This window comes from Rhinatrema bivittatum, chromosome 5, assembly GCF_901001135.1.
Source record: "Rhinatrema bivittatum chromosome 5, aRhiBiv1.1, whole genome shotgun sequence".
Lineage (NCBI taxonomy): Eukaryota > Metazoa > Chordata > Amphibia > Gymnophiona > Rhinatrematidae > Rhinatrema > Rhinatrema bivittatum.
The window spans coordinates 192,875,226-192,897,842 of NC_042619.1; the positions used below are offsets into that span (position 1 = coordinate 192,875,226).

The window sequence follows — 22,617 nt, forward strand, 5'->3', positions numbered from 1 at the left end:
GTGAAATTAACCATATCTTTTCAGTTGTGGTTAATTGTCCATCAAATAATGTGGTTTGATAACATTCCTACTGATTTCAATGCTTTTTTATGCAATTAATTCATAAATATACCCTTGTTGCAATGACTTTGTGAATATACAGACAATGTGCAGAATTGCTATCTGTGCTGTAACACCTATGCTGATTGTTAACATATTACTGCAGCTTAGTAGTTTGTATTTCAGAATCTTTGTTTCCAAACTCAAAAGGGATTAATGTCTTCTAATTATGCCCCAGGTTATTCATTACTTCATCAGCTAAGAACAGGAAAAAGAGGGAGTGGTGTGGTAATAATTTACTGCTCCACCTTAGCTATAGTTAAAAAGAACAAAACAGCAGTCAGTGGGCTGTGTTTGTGTGTTATATTGGGGATAGCAGATGGGGATGTTAAATTTTACTGACTCCACCTCCAACTGAACTGGTGAGTACATTATAAGATGTTTGATTTGACAGCTGATTTGATTTTATCCTCTCTTAGGGTTATTGACATAGGAGATTTTCATGTGCACTTAGATGAGCCTAATTGTGTAGCTTCTCAATATCTTTTTTCTGCTATGTGAAATTTAGGGCTCCTGCAATTAATCACAGTACCTACCCATACCATGGGACACATTTTGGATCAGTTTTGGTGTACCCAGGAGTCTGAGGCTCTGAATTGGGGTCAAATTTATTGGTCTACCATCTTACCTGGTTGGACCATTACTGATTATAGTTCCCTTTATTGATGAACTACCAACATCAATATATATAATGCACTTAGCTGCATTAAATGATGTCTGTCTGTTGAGGACAGGTAGGGTGCAATGTGAGTAGGTTAAAATGTTAGAAATTAAAAAAAGTTTTGCACTAAATCATTTACTACTTCTCATTAATATGTAGAAGACTTAATGATTGAGAGTAAGGATATATTTGATTTCCAAAAGGTGAATGCTGTCAAACTCAAGGTTAATCTAATGAATATGAAGTTTACCACTTGTCCTTTGAACCCATGTCTTTCATGGTTCCTGAAGAGAACTGATTCAGAGATCAGGATAAAGAAGAAACTTAAGTGAGAGTAATTAAGCTAACTAGTAGACTATGCATGGCATTTGGTTTGCAAAAGCTGTAGGGTTTGCAATTTAATGAAAGTATAAACTAATATATAAATTATCCATCTCTAATTTAGCCATTCTCTACAGCTGCTATAGCCCTGAATGTGAGAGAATAAAAGAATCATGGCATTGTCCAGAAAAAATAATTGCTACATTAAAAATGAAATCTTTGGCTGCATATGCCACATACATGATAAGGAAGTGGAAACATTTCTTGATCCTGTACCTTCTCTCAGTAGCAGTTGGTGACTTGATTGCATTTTGAAGACTAAAGTGAATTTTAAAAGCTCGACATGCACATAAAATAGGGGATGTGCATACAAGTCAGGCTTAGATGCCTAGATGCATGCATATCTCCCACTGCATGCACATCTCACTTAATTTCAAAAAGGGGCATGTTGTGAGCATGGTCTGGGTGGGGCGTGCACATTTCAGGGCATGGCCAAGAGATTTGTATGTAAATACTTATACAACTTTGCGTGCACCCAAGTCCACCACTGCTTAAGTTTACTTTTGCTAGAGGACGTGTGTAAGTTTAAAAAATATTAAAACCAGTCATTTTGACTGGAGTTAAAGAGTTTGGGGAAACTGGGGGAAGTGCAGGCTATCAAACTAGGAGGGTTTGGAGGACCTTGCTCTTAACTGGGTGAACTGGTGAATGAACTGGTGAAGCTGGCAATGGCATGAAATGCTCACCCATTATAAAATAGGAATGTGCAGGCAAAATGTTTTCGTTGCTTACGCAATAGGTATTTGTGGGGGGTCAATTCCGTTTCATGCGGAAGTATGGAGAATTCAATAAGTTGTCGATCTGTAAATACATTACTACTAAATTAACTACAACCCCCCACCCTCCTGAGCACCCCAAGACTTACCAAAACTCCCTGGTGGTCCAGCGGTGGGGTCCGGGAACTCACTCACACCCTCGGCGCCGATAGCCTTTGTCACAGGGGCTACCGGTGCCATTGGTCAGCCCCTGTCACATGGCCATCGGCGCCATCTTGTGCTCCTACCATGTGACAGGGGCTGACCAATGGCACCGGTAGCCCCTGTGACATAGTATGGGCAAAAGCTATCAGCGCCATTTTGAGTCCTGGCGTCGGACAGCAGGTCGCTCCGGGACCCCCGTTGGACCCACAGGTACTTTTGGCCAGCTTGGGGGGTCCTCCTGACCCCCACAAGACTTGCCAAAAGTCCAGCGGGGGTCGGGAAGCGACCTCCTTGCATGCTGGCCGTCCGATCCCAATACTCAAAATGGCGCCGATCACCTTTGCCCTCACTATGACGGCGATCGGCGCCATTTTGAGTATTGGCGGGATGGCGATGTTGAGTCTCAAAATGGCGCCGATCGCCGTCATAGTGAGGGCAAAGGCGATCGGTGCCATTTTGAGTATTGGGATCGGACGGCCGGCGTGAAAGGAGGTCGCTCCCGGACCCCCGCTGGACTTTTGGCAAGTCTTGTGGGGGTCAGGAGGCCCCCCCAAGCTGGCCAAAAGTCCCTGTGGGTCCAACGGGGGTCCCGGAGTAACCTGCCGTCCGACGCCAGGACTCAAAATGGCACTGATAGCCTTTGCCCATACTATGTCACAGGGGCTACCGGTGCCATTGGTCAGCCCCTGTCACATGGTAGGAGCACAAGATGGCGCCGATGGCCATGTGACAGGGGCTGACCAATGGCACCGGTAGCCCCTGTGACAAAGGCTATCGGCGCCGAGGGTGTGAGTGAGTTCCCGGACCCCACCGCTGGACCACCAGAGAGTTTTGGTAAGTCTTGGGGGGGTCAGGAGGGTGGAGGGGTTAAATTTTTATTTAGGCCGAATAAAAGAGAAATCTGTTTAATATGTGGGGAGTCGTGATGCGTTTCGCCTCCCCACGTATTTAACAGATAGCAAAAAATAAGTTGTGGATTACAAATACGTGGAAAACGGATGCACACCTCTATTATAAAATACCCTAACTTAATTGTTAGAATTGTGATTATTGTGCCTAGGTCCATGCTCACTTACAATTGACCACACTTGTGCAAAGCCAGGCTATTTTATAACTTGCGTGCATATGTGTGAGCAAATTATAATATGGCCACATATCTAGGTGTGCATTGAAGAATTAGGTTAAATTATTGCTTTAAGAAAACTGCCTCATGTTGACTAGTAACTGGAATAAAAAGGCCTGAAGAGGGAAAAATGTAATTGTCAGCCCAAGGCTGAAAATGGCGTGAAAGTGCAGAGTTAATTCCTGATAAAGAAAGTGCCAAGAAAGTTTCTAGAGACAAAGGAAGTACCGAGTAAGCAGAATGTGTGATGTTTGAGAAGTGCATGAAGGGAATTTACCAGCAAACGTAGGGGGTGAGCGAGGTGAGTTTTAGGCAGTTTCTGCTACTCTCCTTTCTTGCTTGCTTTTATTAATAAAGAGAGCTATAAGGCTGAGATATTTCTTTGGTTACCAGTCATATAACCCGAGAGGTATGGTCCTCGGGATGTAAACACAGGAGATAAGGGCCCCGGATGAATGTAAACACGGGAGATAAGGTCCCCAGTTGAACATTCTTGGTGCTTACTTTTTGCTGAATTTTTGTTTCATTGCTGACTATTACATAGTAGCTTAACGTTGGCAGTTTGTATTTTCTAAGGCATTCTAAGTTTAAATTTATTATTTCACAAGGTACAGGATTCCTCAGTTCCCTAGCATTAGTTTGTGAATTTTTCCCACATGATGTTAAAATCATTACTAAGCATTGTAAGAAATGGGCAGTGTGAGGACGGCAGTTTTACAACCCTGGTTTTGCAACAATTGCCATAATTCATTAAGCATAAAAGCCAGGAAAGTATTTAACATGGCATTTGCATTATTTTAACATGTTTATGGTTATACGGGAGCATAAGATAGGCACCAGATTAGATTCCTAAGAGTTCAGGATCAGTTCCACACTCCCCTTCCCCTTGAGAGAGCAAAGAATCAGAATGTAACCCTTGGTTAGGCTATAATACAGGGAACCTTACATTTACTGTTTATTTTTATAATTTGTAAAGATATTTGTATTAGGGATGTGAATCGTTTTTTGACGATTTAAAATATCGTCCGATATATTTTAAATCGTCAAAAATCGTTAGGGCCACGATACAATACCAATTCCCCCGATTTATCGTCAAAAAATCGTAAATCGGGGGAAGGGGGAGGGCAGGAAAACCGGCACACTAAAACCCCCTAAAACCCACCCCCGACCCTTTAAATTAAATCCCCCACCCTCCCGAACCCCCCCCCCCAAATGCCTTAAATTACCTGGGGGTCCAGCGGCGGTCCGGAACGGCCTCCTGCAATTGAATCGTGTTGTCTTCAGCCGGCGCCATTCTGCGCCGCCATTTTGCAAAATGGCGGCGCAAAATGGCGGCGGCCATAGACCAACACGATTCGACTGCAGGAGGTCGTTCCGGACCCCCGCTGGAATTTGGCAAGTCTTGTGGGGGTCAGGAGGCCCCCCCCAAGCTGGCCAAAAGTCCCTGGGGGTCCAGCGGGGGTCCGGGAGCAATCTCCTGCTGCGAATCGTTTTCCGTACGGAAAATGGCGCCGGCAGGAGATCGACTGCAGGAGGTCGTTCAGCCGGGGTCCGGAACCCCCGTGGGTTTTAGGGGTTTTAGGGGGTTTTAGTGTGCCGGTTTTCCTGCCCTCCCCCTTCCCCCGATTTAGCTACGGATCGCCGCTGGACCCCCAGGTAATTTAAGGCATTTGGGGGGGGGGGGGTCAGGAGGAGGCCCCTGACCCCCATCCCAAGGCTTGCCAATAATCCCTGGGGGTCCGGGAGTGATTTCCTTGTCGGCCGCCAGAAATCAAAATGACGCCGATAGCCTTTGCCCATACTATGTCACAGGGGCTTTTGGCGCCATTGGTCGGTTCTCCTACCATGTGACAGGAGCTGACCAATGGCGCCGGTAGCCCCTGTGACATAGTAATTCAGAGGCTGTTCGGCACCATTTTGAGCAAGGCTGACAATGGCGCACATGTGCACAGAGGAACAAATGGCACCAGGGACCCCGCTGGACCACCAGGGATGTTGGCAAGTCTTGGGAGGGATCGGGATTGGGGGGGGGGGGGTTGTATTATAGTTAATCTTAATGTTTGGGGTGGTTTTTAAATTGGAAAAAAAAAAATTGCCTCTCTCCCCATGCAAACCCGAAAAACGGATTTTCCCCGAAGTTCGGTGAAAATCCTTTTCGGGTTTCGGGGCCCCCGAACCACGACGAACTAGGCAATTTCGTTGTAATTGCCTAGTTCGTCATAAACAATTGCACATCTCTAAATGAGAGAAGTGTTGTGCCCGTCGGTCTCAGACGGCTTCGACCTCTGTGCCTCACCTTTCCTCCTTCTCGCTCCTCAAGCCTTGGGAAGATGGCTGCTGCCATGTCTTCATGCCACTCTCTCCAGTGTCGCCAGATCATCAACGGCGATGGTGTTCGCCATGATTTTCCTGAGGGCCTCCTAGGGTGCATGCACACACGCCACCCACGTCTTTATCCACGTCATGGCAGGAACCTCGGGGTTGTCCCCTCCGAGTGACATCATCACATCCTGGTATTTAGCCTGCACTTCATTTTCTAACAAACTGAGTTAGCAAGGATTGGATTGCCTCCGGTCTAAACTGCTCTGCCACTTCCCAGCTGCTGCAGGAAGCTCTCTCTGCCCTTTGGGGTATTTCTTCACTAATGTGGGTACCCATTCTTTGTGGGCCTCTCTGCTTTATTTCAGGTACCTATCTTGGGATACCGGATACTCACTCCTCGAGGGCCTTCTCTCCTTAATCTGGTGCCTGCCACTGAACAACTTCTGCCTGCCAGGACCTTCAACAATACAGCTTTCTGCTTCAGTGAGAACTAACCCTTTCAGTCTGTCTCACCTTCAACTTCAGCGCTCTGTGTCTACATCCGGGACCTGTCCCTGCTATGCCGCGCTGCCTATCACCTACTCGAGTGTGAGACTGGTCTCCTCTGCTGAGGACAACTGGACTACTTTACTGGGTTACTTTCACTGCTGCCTGCTCCCCGGGCAGTACCATTGAGCTGTACGATAAATACAACTTCTCTGGGTCTGCATGTATAGAGACTAGCGGTTCCTCATGGGGCACCTCCCCATGGGAGTGGCCATCACCACAATACCCAAGAATCCACTCCAACACCACATAACCATAACAATAAGATTCCTTTTTACTTTTCTGCTTTAATATATTAAAAATCACGTGGTTAGAACGGATTAGGATTTCTTTAGGTAAAACAATTCAAAGTAGTTTCTTTAGTAAATGAAAAACAAACAAACAGTTTTCCCATGTGATTAGACTTAAAAAGTAAGTGTTTCTACTATTTGCCTTTATTTTGGATATGATCTATTGGCATTCCTGCTTCCTGCTCTGCACTATATAATTGTGAGACATGTTTGTGCAAAATGTGCTCATTTGAAGCTATTTTCATATAATAATTAGATTTTGAAAGGCTATGAGTATTTAATTTATTATCAGAAAAGGATATATTACTTTTCTTTGCTTCAGAATTCCTAAGGGAGTTAATTACTAATGTTAAAGTTTAAAACTTGAAAGTACAAGGCAGTTAAGGGGTGAACAGCAGAGAGAAAGGTGGGTGAGTGGTTGATGCAGGAAAATGTTTCTCAGAAGAATACAAACGGAGGAGAAAACTCCATTCAATAAATTAATATTTTAGTTTAAAAAACAGATTGTGAGGAATTAAAAGATTTTAAGAATACTAATAATAATAATAACCTTGATTTGGCAAGAATGTTTAATTTCATTTGCAGTGAGTGGAAATCTGTCTTGTCGGTGCAGGGAATGCAGAATTGAATGGGCTCTTCCTTTTTTTGGAAAGAGTATTGCTTGTTTGTGTTAAGAAGGGGGTGTTTTAGTGTGCCCTTGGGCCTCAGCCTGACCTCAGACAAATCCAGGACTGAACCGAGGGTTGGCGACATGTCCCAGGATGGCAGAGACACAGTCTTGCCCTCTGCTGGGCCTGCAAGCTCCCAGCGCCAACAACATGATGATGTTGGTAGGAGAACAGTCCTCCAACTGTTCCGAACCCTTTCGGACCTGCTGCTTGGATCGGCATGGAGCAGCAGACCGGCCTGAGGTTGAGGGCAGATGGAGGCCTTGACACAAAGACATGACACCAAGGTTGATGCGACAGCATCACAGACAAGGGTTGAAGCGAAGACATGACACCAGGGCTGTTGAAGACATGACACCAAGGCTGTTTGAAGACATGACACCAGGGCTTTTGAAGACATAACACCAGGGCTGTTGAAGACATGACACCAAGGCTGTTTGAAGACATGACACCAGGGCTGTTGAAGACATGACACCAAGGCTATGGATGACATGACACCAAGGCTGATGCAACGGCATCAGAGACAAGATGAGGAACTTGACAACATCCAGACAAGATGAGAAGCTAGGCAGGAAGACATTGGCACTGTCTCTCAGTGCACCCTACTCAGCCCACCTTAATGGGCGGACCCAATGGGCTGGTTGTGGACCACCCTGTCCCACTACGTGCCCTACACAACCCAAGGAGGCTGGTCATGGACCACGAGGAGAGCGGGACGAGCACAGGGAAGAATCCAGCCGAGGCAGAACTTTGACGACGGAGCCAGATGTCATCCAAAGCACCACAAAGGCTGGCAGGATAAGACAGCACGGGAGCACAGGACACCAGTCCACTGCCAGCATCTCCCATGATGAAGCTGTGTCACCTGGAGATCCACAGCCGGCAGAACAGAAGGATCTGGAGCAAGAATGAACACCAAGGAGGGCTGGAACACCAGGAAACGATAAACCAGGAGATGAGACACCAGGACACCTGGACGGGGACTTCAGGCAATGAAGACATGACACGAAGACATGGTACAAAGCAGACAAGACGAGGAGCTCCACGAAGAAGACAGAAGACCTGACGGAGCTCTGGCAGACAGGAGCCTCCAGACTGAAGTCACTCCGATGCAAGGCAAAGAACAATGGAAAGACCAGCTCTTTTATAGGGCTGCAACAGGAAATAGTCACAAAGGTGAGGCCCAGGGCATATCCGGCCGTGGGCCCTTTAAATATAGAAGAGAGGCGCAGCCGCGCGCCTAGGAGGAAGGAGGCAGGAAGCTGTGCAGGACCATGGACAGCGGTCCTGCTCGACGTCGATGTCGCGAAGCAGCAGGACTGAGCCTAAAGGAAGGCCCCGATGATGGCAGTGGCTCCAGCTGCTGCAGAAGGCCCCGGGGGCAGCTCCAGCCACCAATGCAGTCCGGGGCTTGCTGCCTCAGCCGCAAAGATGAAGACGACGTCGGCGGCAGCTCCTTGCTGCATAGAAGAACAGAGAAGTCCGCAGCTCTGGCCGACGTGAAGAGAGTGAGAGGAGCGGCCTCTGTGCCGCAAGAGGAAATTGAGTCTGCGGCTCCCGTCGCGTAGGCAGGCCCGACGTTGGCGGTGACCAGCTGTGACGGGAAGGCAGCAGCACGGGGTAAGCGAGGCCTGCTCATGGGGATTAACTCCGCGGCAGGTTTATAACAGTTTAAGCAGAGCGTTACTACTGTGAGGTTTTCTGAGGGTACATGTAAGTGAACCTGATAGACTAGGTTATGGCATGGCGATGTTATTCAATGTTGAAGCAAGTTAGTTAAAGAGTATGTTATATCCTAAAGATGCCAGATCATATCCCTGTTTTTCTAAGTGTCTATAATAAGAGTTAATCACACAAAAATAAATCCTGGCCAGTATTAAATGACTACTGAGAGAATTAAGGCTGTTTTGCAAGTACAGCTTCCTTGGGACATTGAAAAAGTTACGAGCAATCCTTGGCATGGTATCATTGGTGGGAATAGTTTCAGCAGTCAGGGTTCCTGCTATTACAAAGCATCCAAGATTTGGTCATCACACCGACACACCTATAGCACCCCCTAGGCCTTTTCTTGCAAATACAAATTGATTTTATCAAATTGCCTTTATGTCAAAATTGCAAGTATTCACTAACAATGTTTGCTGTTTCTCAGGGTGGAGAAGACTTTCCCAGTAGTGAAGGCAGATATCTCTGAAGCTAAGATTCTGCTGAGAGAATTTATTCCAAGGTTAAAAAATAAAACTGGAATTATTCTACACCAGAACATGTGGTAGTGCCTACTAGAGGCATAACAATAGAAACAAGAAAGTAGCTTTATGACCGCTATTTGCTGAAGGCATATCAGAATGTTTAGTTTCAATGGAACTGTAATTTCACTGTAACCATTACCTTAATTTTGCTGCATGCCAGGTTTATATTTTTCCAGGTTGACTCTGCCATGTGAGATGTAATGTTTTCCTTCCACCACCCTGCACACCTTCCCCTCCCTTCCCCTACCTAACCCACCTAACCTACCCCCCAGCCCTATCTAAACCTCCCCTACCTTTAATCCAAAAGTTACGCCTACCCCAGAGTGAATTCCTGATAAGGAAGGTGCAAAGAAAGTTACTAGAAACAACGGAAGTACTGAGTAAGCAGCATATGTGATAAACATAGGGATGAGCAAGGGGAGGGGTAAGCATATGCGAGCCATGTTTAGCAGTATATAAAAAGACTAAGGCAAATTTAAAATATTGAGTAAATTGGCGTCACTCACAAAACAGTATATTCTATAATATGGGCTCCTTTACTCCCATAAGGAAATGTAATCTCCTGATTCCTTATTGTTTCCGCTATCTTAACTTTGTATGAATGCATGAAATAAACAAATACAGCCATTACTTTAAGATCTTTAGGCTACTTAATAAATGTTATGTTTTGAAACTGAAAGTCTGTTTCATCACTGGCTATCTCTGGGGAGGAAACCAGGTAGGGTAAGTTTCAAGGTTTGTAACAGCATTGATGAACATGCACCAAATTGTGCCTGTGTGCCGATTTAAAGTTACCATCTAAAGTTTTATTAACTTTTAAACACACAGGCTTTTAACATAAGAACATAAGAAAATGCCATACTGAGTCAGACCAAGGGTCCATCAAGCCCAGCATCCTGTTTCCAACAGTGGCCAATCCAGGCCATAAAAACCTGGCAAGTACCCAAAAACTAAGTCTATTCCATGTTACCACTGCTAATGGCAGTGGCTATTCTCTAAGTGAACTTAATAGCAAATAATGGACTTCTCCTCCAAGAACTTATCCAATCCTTTCTTAAACACCGCTGTACTAACTGCACTAACCACATCCTCTGGCAACAAATTCCAGAGTTTAATTGTGCGTTGAGTAAAAAAGAACTTTCTCCAATTAGTTTTAAATGTGCCCAATGCTAACTTCATGGAGTGCCCCCTAGTCTTTCTACTATCCGAAAGAGTAAATAACCGATTCACATCTACCCATTCTAGACCTCTCATAATTTTAAACATCTCTATCATATCCCCCTCAGCCGTCTCTTCTCCAAGCTGAAAAGTCCTAACCTCTTTAGTCTTTCCTCATAGGGGAGCTGTTCCATTCCCCTTATCATTTTGGTAGCCCTTCTCTGTACCTTCTCCATTGCAATTATATCTTTTTTGAGATGTGGCGACCAGAATTGTACACAACATTCAAGGTGCGGTCTCACCATGGAACGATACAAAGGCATAATGACATTTTCCGTTTGATTCACCATTCCCTTTCTAATAATTCCCAACATTCTGTTTGCTTTTTTGACTGCTGCAGCACACTGAACAGACGATTTTAATGTGTTATCCACTATGACACCTAGATCTCTTTCTTGGGTTGTAGCACCTAATATGGAACCCAACATTGTGTAATTATAGCATGGGTTATTTTCCCCTATATGCATCACCTTGCACTTAACCACATTAAATTTCATCTGCCATTTGGACGCCCACTTTTCCAGCCTCACAAGTTCTTCTTGCAATTTATCACAATCTGCTTGTGATTTAACTACTCTGAACAATTTTGTGTCATCTGCAAATTTGATTATCTCACTCGTCGTATTTCTTTCCAGATCATTTATAAATATAGGGGCGGATTTTCAAAGGCCCACGCGCGTAAATGATTCCGGATTTACGCGCGCAGGGCCCTCGCGCGCCGGCGCGCCTAAAGCCCCGGGAAGCGCGTAAGTCCCGGGGCTTCCTGTCGGGGGCATGTCGGGGCGTGTCGAGGGGGCGTGTCGAGATGACGAACCGTTTAGGGGGCGGAGCATGGCGTTTCGGGGGCGGTGACGTGGGCGTGGTTTGGCCCGGGGGAGTTCCGGGGGCGTGGCCGCGGCCTCCGGAACAGCCCCCGGGACCAGACCACGGAGCGGGGCACCCGGCCGACGTGCGCAAAGGTAAGGGGGGGGTTTAGATAGGGCAGGGGGGCTGGTTAGGTAGGGGAAGGGAGGGGAAGGTGCGGGGAGAGCGAAGGAAGGTTCCCTCCAAGGCCGCTCCGAAATCGGAGCGGCTTTGGAGGGAACGGAGGCAGGCTGCGTGGCTCGGCACGCGCAGGCTGCCGATATTGCGCAGCCTTGCGCGCGCCGACCCCAGATTTTATAAGATACGCGCGGCTACGCGCGTATCTTATAAAATCAGGTGTACTTTTGTTCGCGCTTGCTGCGCGAACAAAAGTACGCACTCGCGCAACTTTTTAAAATCTGCCCCATATTGAAAAGTAAGGGTCCCAATACAGATCCCTGAGGCACTCTACTGTCCACTCTCTTCCACTGAGAAAATTGTCCATTTAATCCTACTCTCTGTTTCCTGTCTTTTAGCCAGTTTGCAATCCACGAAAGGACATTGCCACCTATCCCATAACTTTTTACTTTTCCTAGAAGCCTCTCATGAGGAACTTTGTCAAATGCCTTCTGAAAATCCAAGTATACTACATCTACCGGTTCACCTTTATCCACGTGTTTATTAACTCCTTCAAAAAAGTGAAGCAGATTTGTGAGGCAAGACTTGCCCTGGGTAAAGCCATGCTGACTTTGTTCCATTAAACCATGTCTTTCTATATGTTTTGTGATTTTGATGTTTGGAACACTTTCCACTATTTTTCCTGGCACTGAAGTCAGGCTAACCAGTCTGTAGTTTCCCAGATTGCCCCTGGAGCCCTTTTTAAATATTGGGGTTAATTTGCTATCCTCCAGTCTTCAGGTACAATGGATGATTTTAATGATAAGTTACAAATTTTTACTAATAGGTCTGAAATTTCATTTTTTAGTTCCTTCAGAACTCTGGGGTGTATACCATCCGGTCCAGGTGATTTACTACTCCTCAGTTTGTCAATCAGGCCTACCACATCTTCTAGGTTCACCATGATTTGATTCAGTCCACCTGAATCATTACCCATGAAAACCTTCTCCATTACGTGTACCTCCCCAACAACCTCTTCAGTAAACACTGAAGCAAAGAAATCATTTAATCTTTCCGCAATGGCCTTATCTTCTCTAAGTGCCCCTTTAACCCCTCGATCATTTAACGGTCCAACTGACTCCCTCACAGGCTTTCTGCTTCGTATATATTTAAAAAAAGTTTTTACTGTGATTTTTTGCCTCTACAGCCAACTTATTTTCAAATTCTCTCTTGCCTGTCTTATCAATGTCTTACATTTAACTTGACAACGTTTATGCTTTATCATATTTTCTTCTGTTATTCCCTCAAAATTCTCTTTTAACTCCTAAAAAATAAAGTGAGTTGTTTTTTTTAATGGAGTAACTGAATACATTTTCTTAGTAAGACCTGTATTAAATTATTCCAACAAACCAACCAAAGTAGAATATCATCAATTATCAGTAATCTAAATTCTACTAAATTATATTGCTGTTTAAAGGTACAATGCCTTCCTTTAACCTAATAGCACTTAGCTAACATAGAGCAGGTAGCACAAGAATGAACAAGAGGGGAAACTATTTTAGAACCTGTCCTTAGTGAACTCAGGATTTGGTGTGAAAAGTAACAGTATTGGTACCACTTAGCAATAGTGATCACAACATTATCAAATTTGACTTAATAACTGGAGAGAGCGCACTAAAGAATTCTACTGTGACAGTATTTATCTTTCAAAGAAGGTGACTGTGATAAGGAAAATAGCAAAAAAAAAAAAAGGAGCAACTGCAAAGATTGGAAAGGTAACTTTTAAACAGTCTCGCAGGTGCACATATGCCCACATTTGTTGGCCCATGCCCAGGGACAAGGTCAATTTATAACATATGTGCCCAAATACGCACATGTTATAAAATAGCCTGATGCATGTACATGTGCACTCAATTTTGAATTTTGGAACGGCCTCGGAGGGAACTTTCCTTCACCCTCCCCACACCTTTCCTTCCCTTCCCCTACCTAACCCCCCCCCCCCCCCCCAGCCCTATCTAAACCCCCCCTTACCTTTGTTGCATGATTTACGCCTGCTAAAAGCAGACGTAAATCTGCGCGTGCCAGTGGGCTGCTGGCGCGCCATCACCCGACCCGGGGGCTGGTCCGGAGGCCTCGACCACGCCCCCGGGCCGGCGCCATGCCCCCAGGCCCACCCCCACAATGCCGCATCACGCCCCCAAAACGCCGCGTCATATATGACACGCCACCGACACGCCCCTTTTACAAAGCCCCGGAACTTACGCGCATCCCGGGGCTCTTCGTGCGCCGGCGGCCTATGCAAAATAGGCGCGCTGGCACACGAGGGCCCTGCGTGCGTAAATCCGGCCGGATTTACGCGCGCAGGGCATTTAAAATCCGCCCCATAAGGCCAGATTTTAAAAAAATGCTCGAACGCGTACTTTTGTTCGCGCAGCAGGCGCAAACAAAAGTACGTTGGATTTTATAAGATACGCGCGTAGCCGCGCGTATCTTATAAAATCCGGGGTCGGCACATGCAAGGGGGTGCACATTTGTGCAACCTGTGCGCGCCGAGACCAGCGCGTGCTGCCTGTTCCCTCCCCCACCTTCCCCTCCCTTCCCCTACCCCCCCCCCCCCGGCTTTATCTAAAACCCCCCTTACCTTTGTTGCATGATTTATGCCTGCTAAAAGCACACGTAAATCTGCACCGCGTCATCTAGGACATGCCCCTGACACGCCCCCGGCACGCACCTTTTACAAAGCCCCGGGACTTACGCACGTCCTGGGGCTCTGCGCATGCTGGCGGCCTATGCAAAATGGGTGTGCCGGCGCATGAGAGCCCTGTGCGCATAAATCCAGCCGGATTTACACGCGCATGGCATTTCAAATCCGCCCCATAATGTATGAAGATAGTCCATGAGTAACTCAGGTGAGCAGTCCAATGGAGGTACACCTTTGGAGGTGCACCAGGTAGAGTAACGTTTCCATTTATAACTGTAATTTTTCCTTGTGTAGTGTTTCCTGGATTCCAACAAGGCAAATTGTGCCATGTTGGAAACTCCTTGTTCTGTTAGAAGGAGCCGCTCATTCTCCACGCTGTCAAGTGTAGAGATGAGTGTAGCGAGTGTAGAAGCGTCCCTTGATCTTGGCAGAGAAGATCCTGGCGATTCGGTAGCTGAATTGGGTCCATGATGGATAGCCGGAGAAGGAAACTGTACCATGGTTGCCTCGGCCAGGCCGGGGCTATGAGTATCAGTTGAACTTTGTGCGCTATGCACTTCTGAATTGTCCTTGTTATGAGTGGTATGGGAGGAAATGCATACAGGAGGCCTGTCGTCCATGGGATGAGGAAGGCATCTTGAGCGATCCTGAATTGGCTTGGTCTTATTGAGCAGAATTTGGGAACTTGAGCATTGATCTCCGTTGCAAAGAAATCTATTGATGGTGTCTCCCACTGCGTGAATATGTGCCAGGGCTATTTCTGTATCGAGTGCCCATTCTTGAGGATGAAAGATGCAACTTAGCCTGTCTACTCTTGTGTTTGCAACTCCTGGTAGATAAGTTGCCTGGAGATGTATGCAATTTCGGTGAGCATGCTCGAAGATTGTCAGGGTCTCCTTGCAAAGGGACCATGAACTGGACCCTCCTTGCATTGTGAATTGCTCTGTTCCAATAAATTTATTTGCAGGTTCTGCTCCGAGATTGTCCATAACCCTTGTGTTTCGTAAATCTTGAGGTGTGCACCCCAGCCCTTGCGAGATGCATCTGTGGTTCGGACTGTGTTGTGAGGATGGGGACTGAACAATGCTCCTTTGGACAGGGTGGAGTCTAGAAGCCATCATAAAGCACCAAATGCCTAATTTAATGCTCCTTACTGAATTAGTTCTACCTTTTTAACTGTAGGCAACCTTCAGGACACATTGCTATGACACACTCAATCCCCCAAATAAATGCCTGTTTGTTACCGAATACTAATGGCACCACCCATGTAATGTACAACCCATATTTTTTTATTTAGGTGCCCTATTGTAAACTGTTATGATGGTGAATATCTTAATGACGGTATATAAAAGCTCTTAAATATATAAAAAATAAAATGTTATATCTTTTTTCATTTCAGCGGTCAGCGATACCTTCTGCATCAATGGTTGTGAATGTTGTTTCCATTGGCGTTTTAGTCCCCATTGCAGGCACCTCATGTGTAGCTTGGTGTTGGGAACCGTGAACATTGCTGCCGCCATGTCACCCAGGACTACCAAGACCTGTCTCGCTGACGGTCTCTGAGTATGGTTCAAGGTATGTAGAGGGTGACGGAAGTGTGATATTCTGTCACCTGATAGGTATGCCCTGTTGTACATAGTGTCCAGGCATGCACCTATGAACTGTAACTGTTGTGTTGGTTGTAGGTGTGATTTCTGGAAATTGATCACTAATCCTAATTCCTGTAAGAATTGTATCACCCTATGGAGGTGACCTAGTAAGATGTTGGGTGTTGAGGCGATTATGAGCCAATCATCCAGATATGGAAAGATGGTTATACCTTGTTGTCTAAGATGAGCCACCATCACTACCATGCATTTGGTGAACACCCTGGGTGCAGCCGATAGTCCAAAGGGGAGAACTTTGTACTGGTAGTGTTGATGTCTGTAGCGAAAGCATAGGTAATGCCACGAGGATGGATGGATTGAAATGTGTGTGTAAGCATCCTTCAAGTCGATGGAACACATCCAATCATTGACTTCAACGATACCATTTTGAATTTCTCCTTGATGAGAAATTTGTTCAATTCCCTTAGGTCTAGTATGGGATGAAGGCCACCCGACTTCTTGGGTATGAGGAAGTATGGGGAATAAAATGCTGCTGATTTGGAGCCTGGGTGAATTTGTTGAATTGCTTGTTGTTTGTGAAGCAAAGCAATTTCCTCCGCCAGTTGTGGTTGGGGTTTGAGAATCTTGAGAGTGGAACGATGAGGCAATATGGGTTTTGTGGCAAATTGGAGTTGGTAACCGTGACGTACTATCTCCAAAACTCATTGATCGGATGTTATTCTTTCCCAGGCTTCCAGGCAAGAACAAATTCTGCCTGGTGGAGCTTGATGTTGTGGTGGTGGCTGAGTAACTAAAAAGATGAAGCCGGTTTTGCTGCAGAAGTCGGCTGTTGTGCCTGTTATCTCTGGTTACATGGTTTACCTCTATGTTGATTTGAGGTATTCTGTTGTGGAGCAGGATGCTGGTAGGAAGGGTATGTTTGTGTACGAAAAGACTGATAAGATCTATAGGGTCTTCTGGCATATGATTGTCTTCGAATAGATCCCATGTAATGATGTGTGGTCGAATAATTAGGATGTGATGATAATGATTGCACTGTTAAAGCTTCTTCCTTCAGTTTACCTACTGCATCCTGGAATCTTTCTCCAAACAATTTATCTCCTGTACATGGGAGGTTTGTTAGTTTCTCATGCAAATCTTCATGTATTGAACTTGAACGTAACCAAGCTAGTCTGCGGGCTGCAATGGCTGTTCCTGATGCCCTAGATGATGTTTCAAGTGCTTCGTAGATTGACCTCAAAAGGTGTCGAGAACACTCTTCCATGTCATGAAGAGGTGGAGGTATATGATCCGCCGTAGAGGAAAGCATACCCTTCATAGCTTGCATGCACTCATATAGGTATTGTACCATATGGAATTGATGGTGCATAATTCGGGTAGTCAACATTGAGTTATGATATATCTTTCTGCCGAACTCATCTAAATACTTGTTGTCTTTCCCTGGTGGGAATGAGGAATGAGATTTTGTTTTCTTAAATCTTTGCATCGCCGATTCCACCACTATCGAGGAATGAGGTAATTGTGGTAGAGTGTACGGTGATATTTTCCTCATATGAAATTTTATGTCTGTTTTCCTGGAAACGGCTGCAATTGCATAAGGCTGAAAGCAGGAATTCTTGTGGTGGAAGAGATGTTGGTTCCCCTGGAGTATCAAAAATCTTTAGGAGACCTAGAGTTTCTGCTCTAGGGTCTGTTTCTTTTTGGACCTCTAGATGCAGTATTGTACCCAATTTTTCTAGGAATTTCGGGTATGTGAGGTCTTCCGGAGGGGAGTACGGTTCCTGAGGTTGTTCTTGGGGATCTGATGGGAATCCCGTAGATGATGATGGGGATGTTTGCATTGAAGGAGAATCAAAAGATCTATCCTGAGTATGAGTTGGTGAGGCTGGTTGATTTATTATGGGAGATGTCGGCGGATCCACCGATGGTTCTCTAGAAAGCTTCGCTTTGTATTCCAGAGAACTGTCATCAGCAATATTAGTCATTCTGAACAAAGACTGAAGATTTTCATAAAAACCTGCTAAGGATTGAGACAATTGATAAAAAGCCTCTCTTGTATGAGAGGGCATTGTTTTACGATGATCTGGTTCTGCTGATGCCCCTGCTCAAGGGTGCATTGGGATATTCTGAGGTGAAGTATCAGATACCTTTTTGTCGTTTCGTATTTTATTGTCCATTATGTTCCTCGAATCTTCTGAATTTGTAGAAGTGTCAGAGAAAACCACCTGTATTACTTCTCTATGGGAGATGGTATTGGAAGGTGGTATATTAGATGATTTAGAAGTGGAAGGGCTTATTTCCCATGTTGCACTCCTCTTTGCCAGTTTTTTATGGTGAGAGTGTCATGAGTGCTTACGATAATAGTGAGACAACGAGTCTGTATGACTTCTACATGAAGAAGGTGATCGTTTCCTACGTCTTATTGTAATTTCTTTGGTATCAGTGTCTGAAGAAAAGGAGATATCTGAATGAGGTGAAGTTAATGGTAAAGAAGCTGAAGAAGAGGTTCGTGAAGGGTAACTTCGTCATTTCAACTCATTCTGTAGCATCTGAGATGAGTGATTATGTCTCTTATGTGCAGATTTAGATTTAAGCGCAGATTTAGAACTGTGCGTGGATTTAGATTTATGCGCGATCATAGATTTGTGCGCTGATGAAGATTTATGCGCAGATCTAGATTTATGCACGGAAGTAGACTTGCGCATATCTTTCTGATTTTATGTGTGCAGGAGTTATTGGCGCCGATGTCTTCGGCGCCGCACACCTAGATTCTAACGGAGTTGAGCGTGTAGGTGTTGTCGGTGCTGTATGCGCAGATATCGATGGCACCGTGTGCGTATTTGCTCTGCACGCAGCATTCTTCTGCGCTGTGCGTGCTGGATTCTTTGGCGTTGTACGTGGAAGTGTCTTCGGCGCCGTGCGCATAAAAGATTTGTGCGCCAATCCATCTCTAGGCGCTGAAGTATTGTGCACCGATACTTGTTTGTGCGCCTACGGCGTCGTAGGCGCAGAAGTTGTAGGCGCCGAGGTTTCTGGCGCCAGTAAGTCACGTTGCGGTGCTTCTGGCTCTGTGGATTTTCTAAAATCCATTGGCCTTTGTTGTTTTGAGTTCTCCTTACCTCCAAGAGTGGGGGATTGAGGATCCGATTAAGATTTTCTCTTTTTTGAAGGAGCTGACGAAATTGGTGGGCCAGGCGATGAATGAGCCTCCGATGGTTCCCATGAGGCAAAAAGCTCCTGAATCCTGTAGGCCCTTTGTTTTAGTGCTCTTGGTGACATCCTGGAGCAAAATTCACAATCTTCCCGATTGTGATCTGGTCCTAGGCATCGGTAACATCGGTCATGGCCGTCTGTGACCGACATTACTTTGCCACAATGACAGGGTTTAAACCCCGATTTTGACATTGTTTACTTTTAAGCACTGAGGAGAAGAACAGCTCCGTGTGTGATCCCGCTCGTGGAAAAAACAGACTGAGGAGATTCCATTACTTTCCTGCGCGGGAACACACGCGCAGCCACAGAGAGCAAAGTTCTGTTCTCATGCTTTGACTAGCTCCGCCTCCCGGGCCTGATTGACAGATCCCATGACAGCATGGCTAATTCAGCCCTGCTATCAACGGGAAAACATTAATTAGTTGTTTACTCTTTTGAAAAGTACAAGGACTAAGGGACACACAATTAATTTACTAGGTAATATATTTAAAATTAATATGGGAAAATATTTTTGTACTTAACTCATAATTAAGCACTCTAATTGGTTGCCAGAGGATGTGGTGAAAGCAATATACTGCGTTTGAAAAACGTTTGGCCAAGTTCCTGGAGGAAAAATCCATTAACCGTTATTAAATTAGATTTGAAGAAATCCACTGCTTATTCTTGGGATAAGCAGCTTGGAATATTTCTACCCCTTGGGATCTTGCCAGATTCTTATGACCTGGATTGGCCACTGATGAAAACAGGATACTGGGTTTGATGGAACTTTGATCTGACCCTATGGAAAGTCTTATGTTCCTATGTCCTTTTAAGCTTATAGTACCCATATTTTAAAATATAATCTGAGAGGGATACATTGTTGAACTATATGACTTCAAACACATGTTCTAGCACTGTATGCATTATATAACATTCTACTAGATCTGCATATGTATATCTCTTACCTTACTTGCAAACACTGGTGTATTGCAAACACTGGTGTATAATGTCCTGACATTTGGTTTTTCAAGAAGATCCTATTATTGCATTCTAACAGACTAATAATGTGAAGGTCATTGTAACTGAAGCTGATTTACCATTTTTTGATGAATCTTTGTAAGTTTCAGCACATTTTGCAATTGGTGCATGTGATTTATACTCACAGACATTAGAGGGAGAAATCTGGACACATCCCTCTACACAGCTTAATGTTCATTGAAAATTTATGACTAGTTGTAAACCTAGTTTTGTTATTTATGCCATTCAGTGCATTTGTTATTTGGTATATGCTATAAAAGCAAAGAGGATGGTGCAGTCAAGATTAATAGAACATCATAATTGTATCAGAGCTAGTGCTAGATTTTTTTGCTGCTCTTTGCAAATACTATGCTTCCCTCTCCTCGGTGTTTTTTATTTTAATACTTAATTTCTATTGTTTATCCAGTCAGGACCAGGGAAAGCATATTTGTGTCCTCCTCTCTCCATAGCCCACTTTATGCTCAATTCTGAACTATGGAGTGAATTATTTAAAAAATGTGTATATAAAAAATAGCATGTGCATGTATATATATAAGTATATGTTAGTTTAGAAAAGGGGCAGGCCGGCATGTTCCAGGGAAGGTCCAACATTTATGCGCATACGTTGCTATTTTACAACCTGTCAAAGTGATGTTCATCAGTCTCTTACTTACATATATTTACTTGTAGTGTAGATGATCTTAAACATTTTAAAAGTGATAAAATGACTGGGTGAGGGGTTCTGGGTAAATGTGGGGGGTCAGGCTGAAGAGCTAAGATGGTCTGGGTGAACTGGTAGACTAATTGGTAAAACTGGTTATTTCATTGCCATGTGCATGTTATAATATCCCCTGACCTATGTGCATAAAAGCAAACTTATGGGGATAGTAAATAAATCTAAATAATATGAGTAAAATATTTGCACAATCCCTTTAAAGTTCAAAGCACAAATATGAGGTATATTATTTGTGCACACTTATCCGGCCAAATTTAAACATATCTGGCTAAGTAATGCTTTTCTAATACTTAGCAGGAGAAATTTGAACATATCTGAATAAATATCTCATATTTTTAGACTTATCCAGCTAAGTGCAGCTACTTAGCCATATACATCGGAACTTATCTAGATAAGTGCTGTTCCTTTCTTAGATAAGTAAGAACTTGTGTGGCTCAGGGTTTTTACATATGCAAGTATGATTGTGCACTTATGTACTCATATTTTATAATCTACGCATATCATTTTTTGCACAGGGTATAAAATACAGTTGTACATTTTTGTGTGCCCTTATAAACATGTATATGGGTCTCCACAAGCAGTTTTGAAAGTTATCTTCCCTCTCTTTATAAAAAACAATCTTACATGAAAAAGGACATAGAAAGTATAGTCTTTTGAGATAATAATATCACAGCAGCACATATATTATATTTATGTACACTGCTCTGGTACCAACAGAAAACTCTGTAAAAAAGACATTTATTACCCATATGGCATTAGGCCTGTTGTAAACATATGTAAGGTATGGGCTTAGCCCTCACAAAGCCAATAGTAAACTGAGTTATAATTAGTTATATAGTAAACCTCCCATACCTAAACAACACTAGCTGCTAGCACTCAAAGAGTAAAAACCCTAACAATGAAAAGGCCCTAGAAAAAACTAATACACTTCCTATTAACAAAATAGAATAGGCCAAACTGCTATAAATCTCTATACAGACAATGACATTAGTAGAATACCTCATTTTGGGCACACATACAGAACACAGACTCTTTCAAATATAGAATAAAGAGGAAATAAAATATAAATAGAAAAATGTAGTCAAAAATTAAACTGGAAACACCAAGAAACCAAACTTTGTCTGCAGTGCAACAACAACAAAAAAACAAAACAAAAATATCACAATTTCTCATAAAACATCAAAAATAAAATCAAGAAATATAAAACATCAATTATAATACTAAAATCATACGAATAACAAGACCATTTCAAAACAACTGACAAATAGAAAATCCAATAATTAAATTCATAAGAATGTTTAAACATTTCTCAAAACACTAATAAAATATTTCAAAACAGATGGATGAGAGTACCAGGGGTGGTGTTGTGGGCACAGTAGTCATTTGGAACAGCGTGCAGGCAAGGTTGGAACTCAGGAACAACATGCAGGTAAAACTAGAACTCAGGATGGGGCAGGAATGAACTAAGACAGGACAAGACAAGGCAACAGAGGACATGAACCATAGAACACGATGACAGCGATACAGGTAGGCCCCAAGGGGCAAGACAGGGAGAGGCCCAAAGAGGCCACAGAAGTAGGCAAGGCCTAGGTAGGCCAGAGGTCAGTAGACCAAAATAAACCACAAAAGAAGAAAGTGAGCAGAAGGCCTGGAGGCCTCAAGGCAAGGCTAATCTGAGATCATAAAGCTCAGAGGTCACAATGTAAGGTAAGGCAAAGAGGCAAAGCTAGATAAGAAGGCCTAGAGGCCATAAGGCAAGACTAGGAAAGGCCTGGGTAAGCCACAAGGCAAAGGTGGCTATGGCAGGAATCCAATGGAGACTTGATGCAGAAGCATCTTGCGACTGACTAGGCAGGGTGAAATAGTGGTAGAATCTGGCTGTATTGTAGGCAGGAGACAGGAGTTTGGCTAGCCTGGATGGCATGCTCTT

The 22,617-nt window shown here is 44.3% G+C and overlaps 1 long non-coding RNA gene across 1 annotated transcript in view; it reads left to right on the forward strand.

Moving 5' to 3' along the window:
- Nucleotides 1-404: 404 nt before the first annotated feature.
- Nucleotides 405-22,617, forward strand: part of LOC115091537 — a 46,031-nt gene continuing 23,818 nt past the window's right edge. The window contains exon 1 of the long non-coding RNA XR_003856760.1: nucleotides 405-461. This is a non-coding gene — a long non-coding RNA (uncharacterized LOC115091537). The remainder of the gene's footprint in view (nucleotides 462-22,617) is intronic.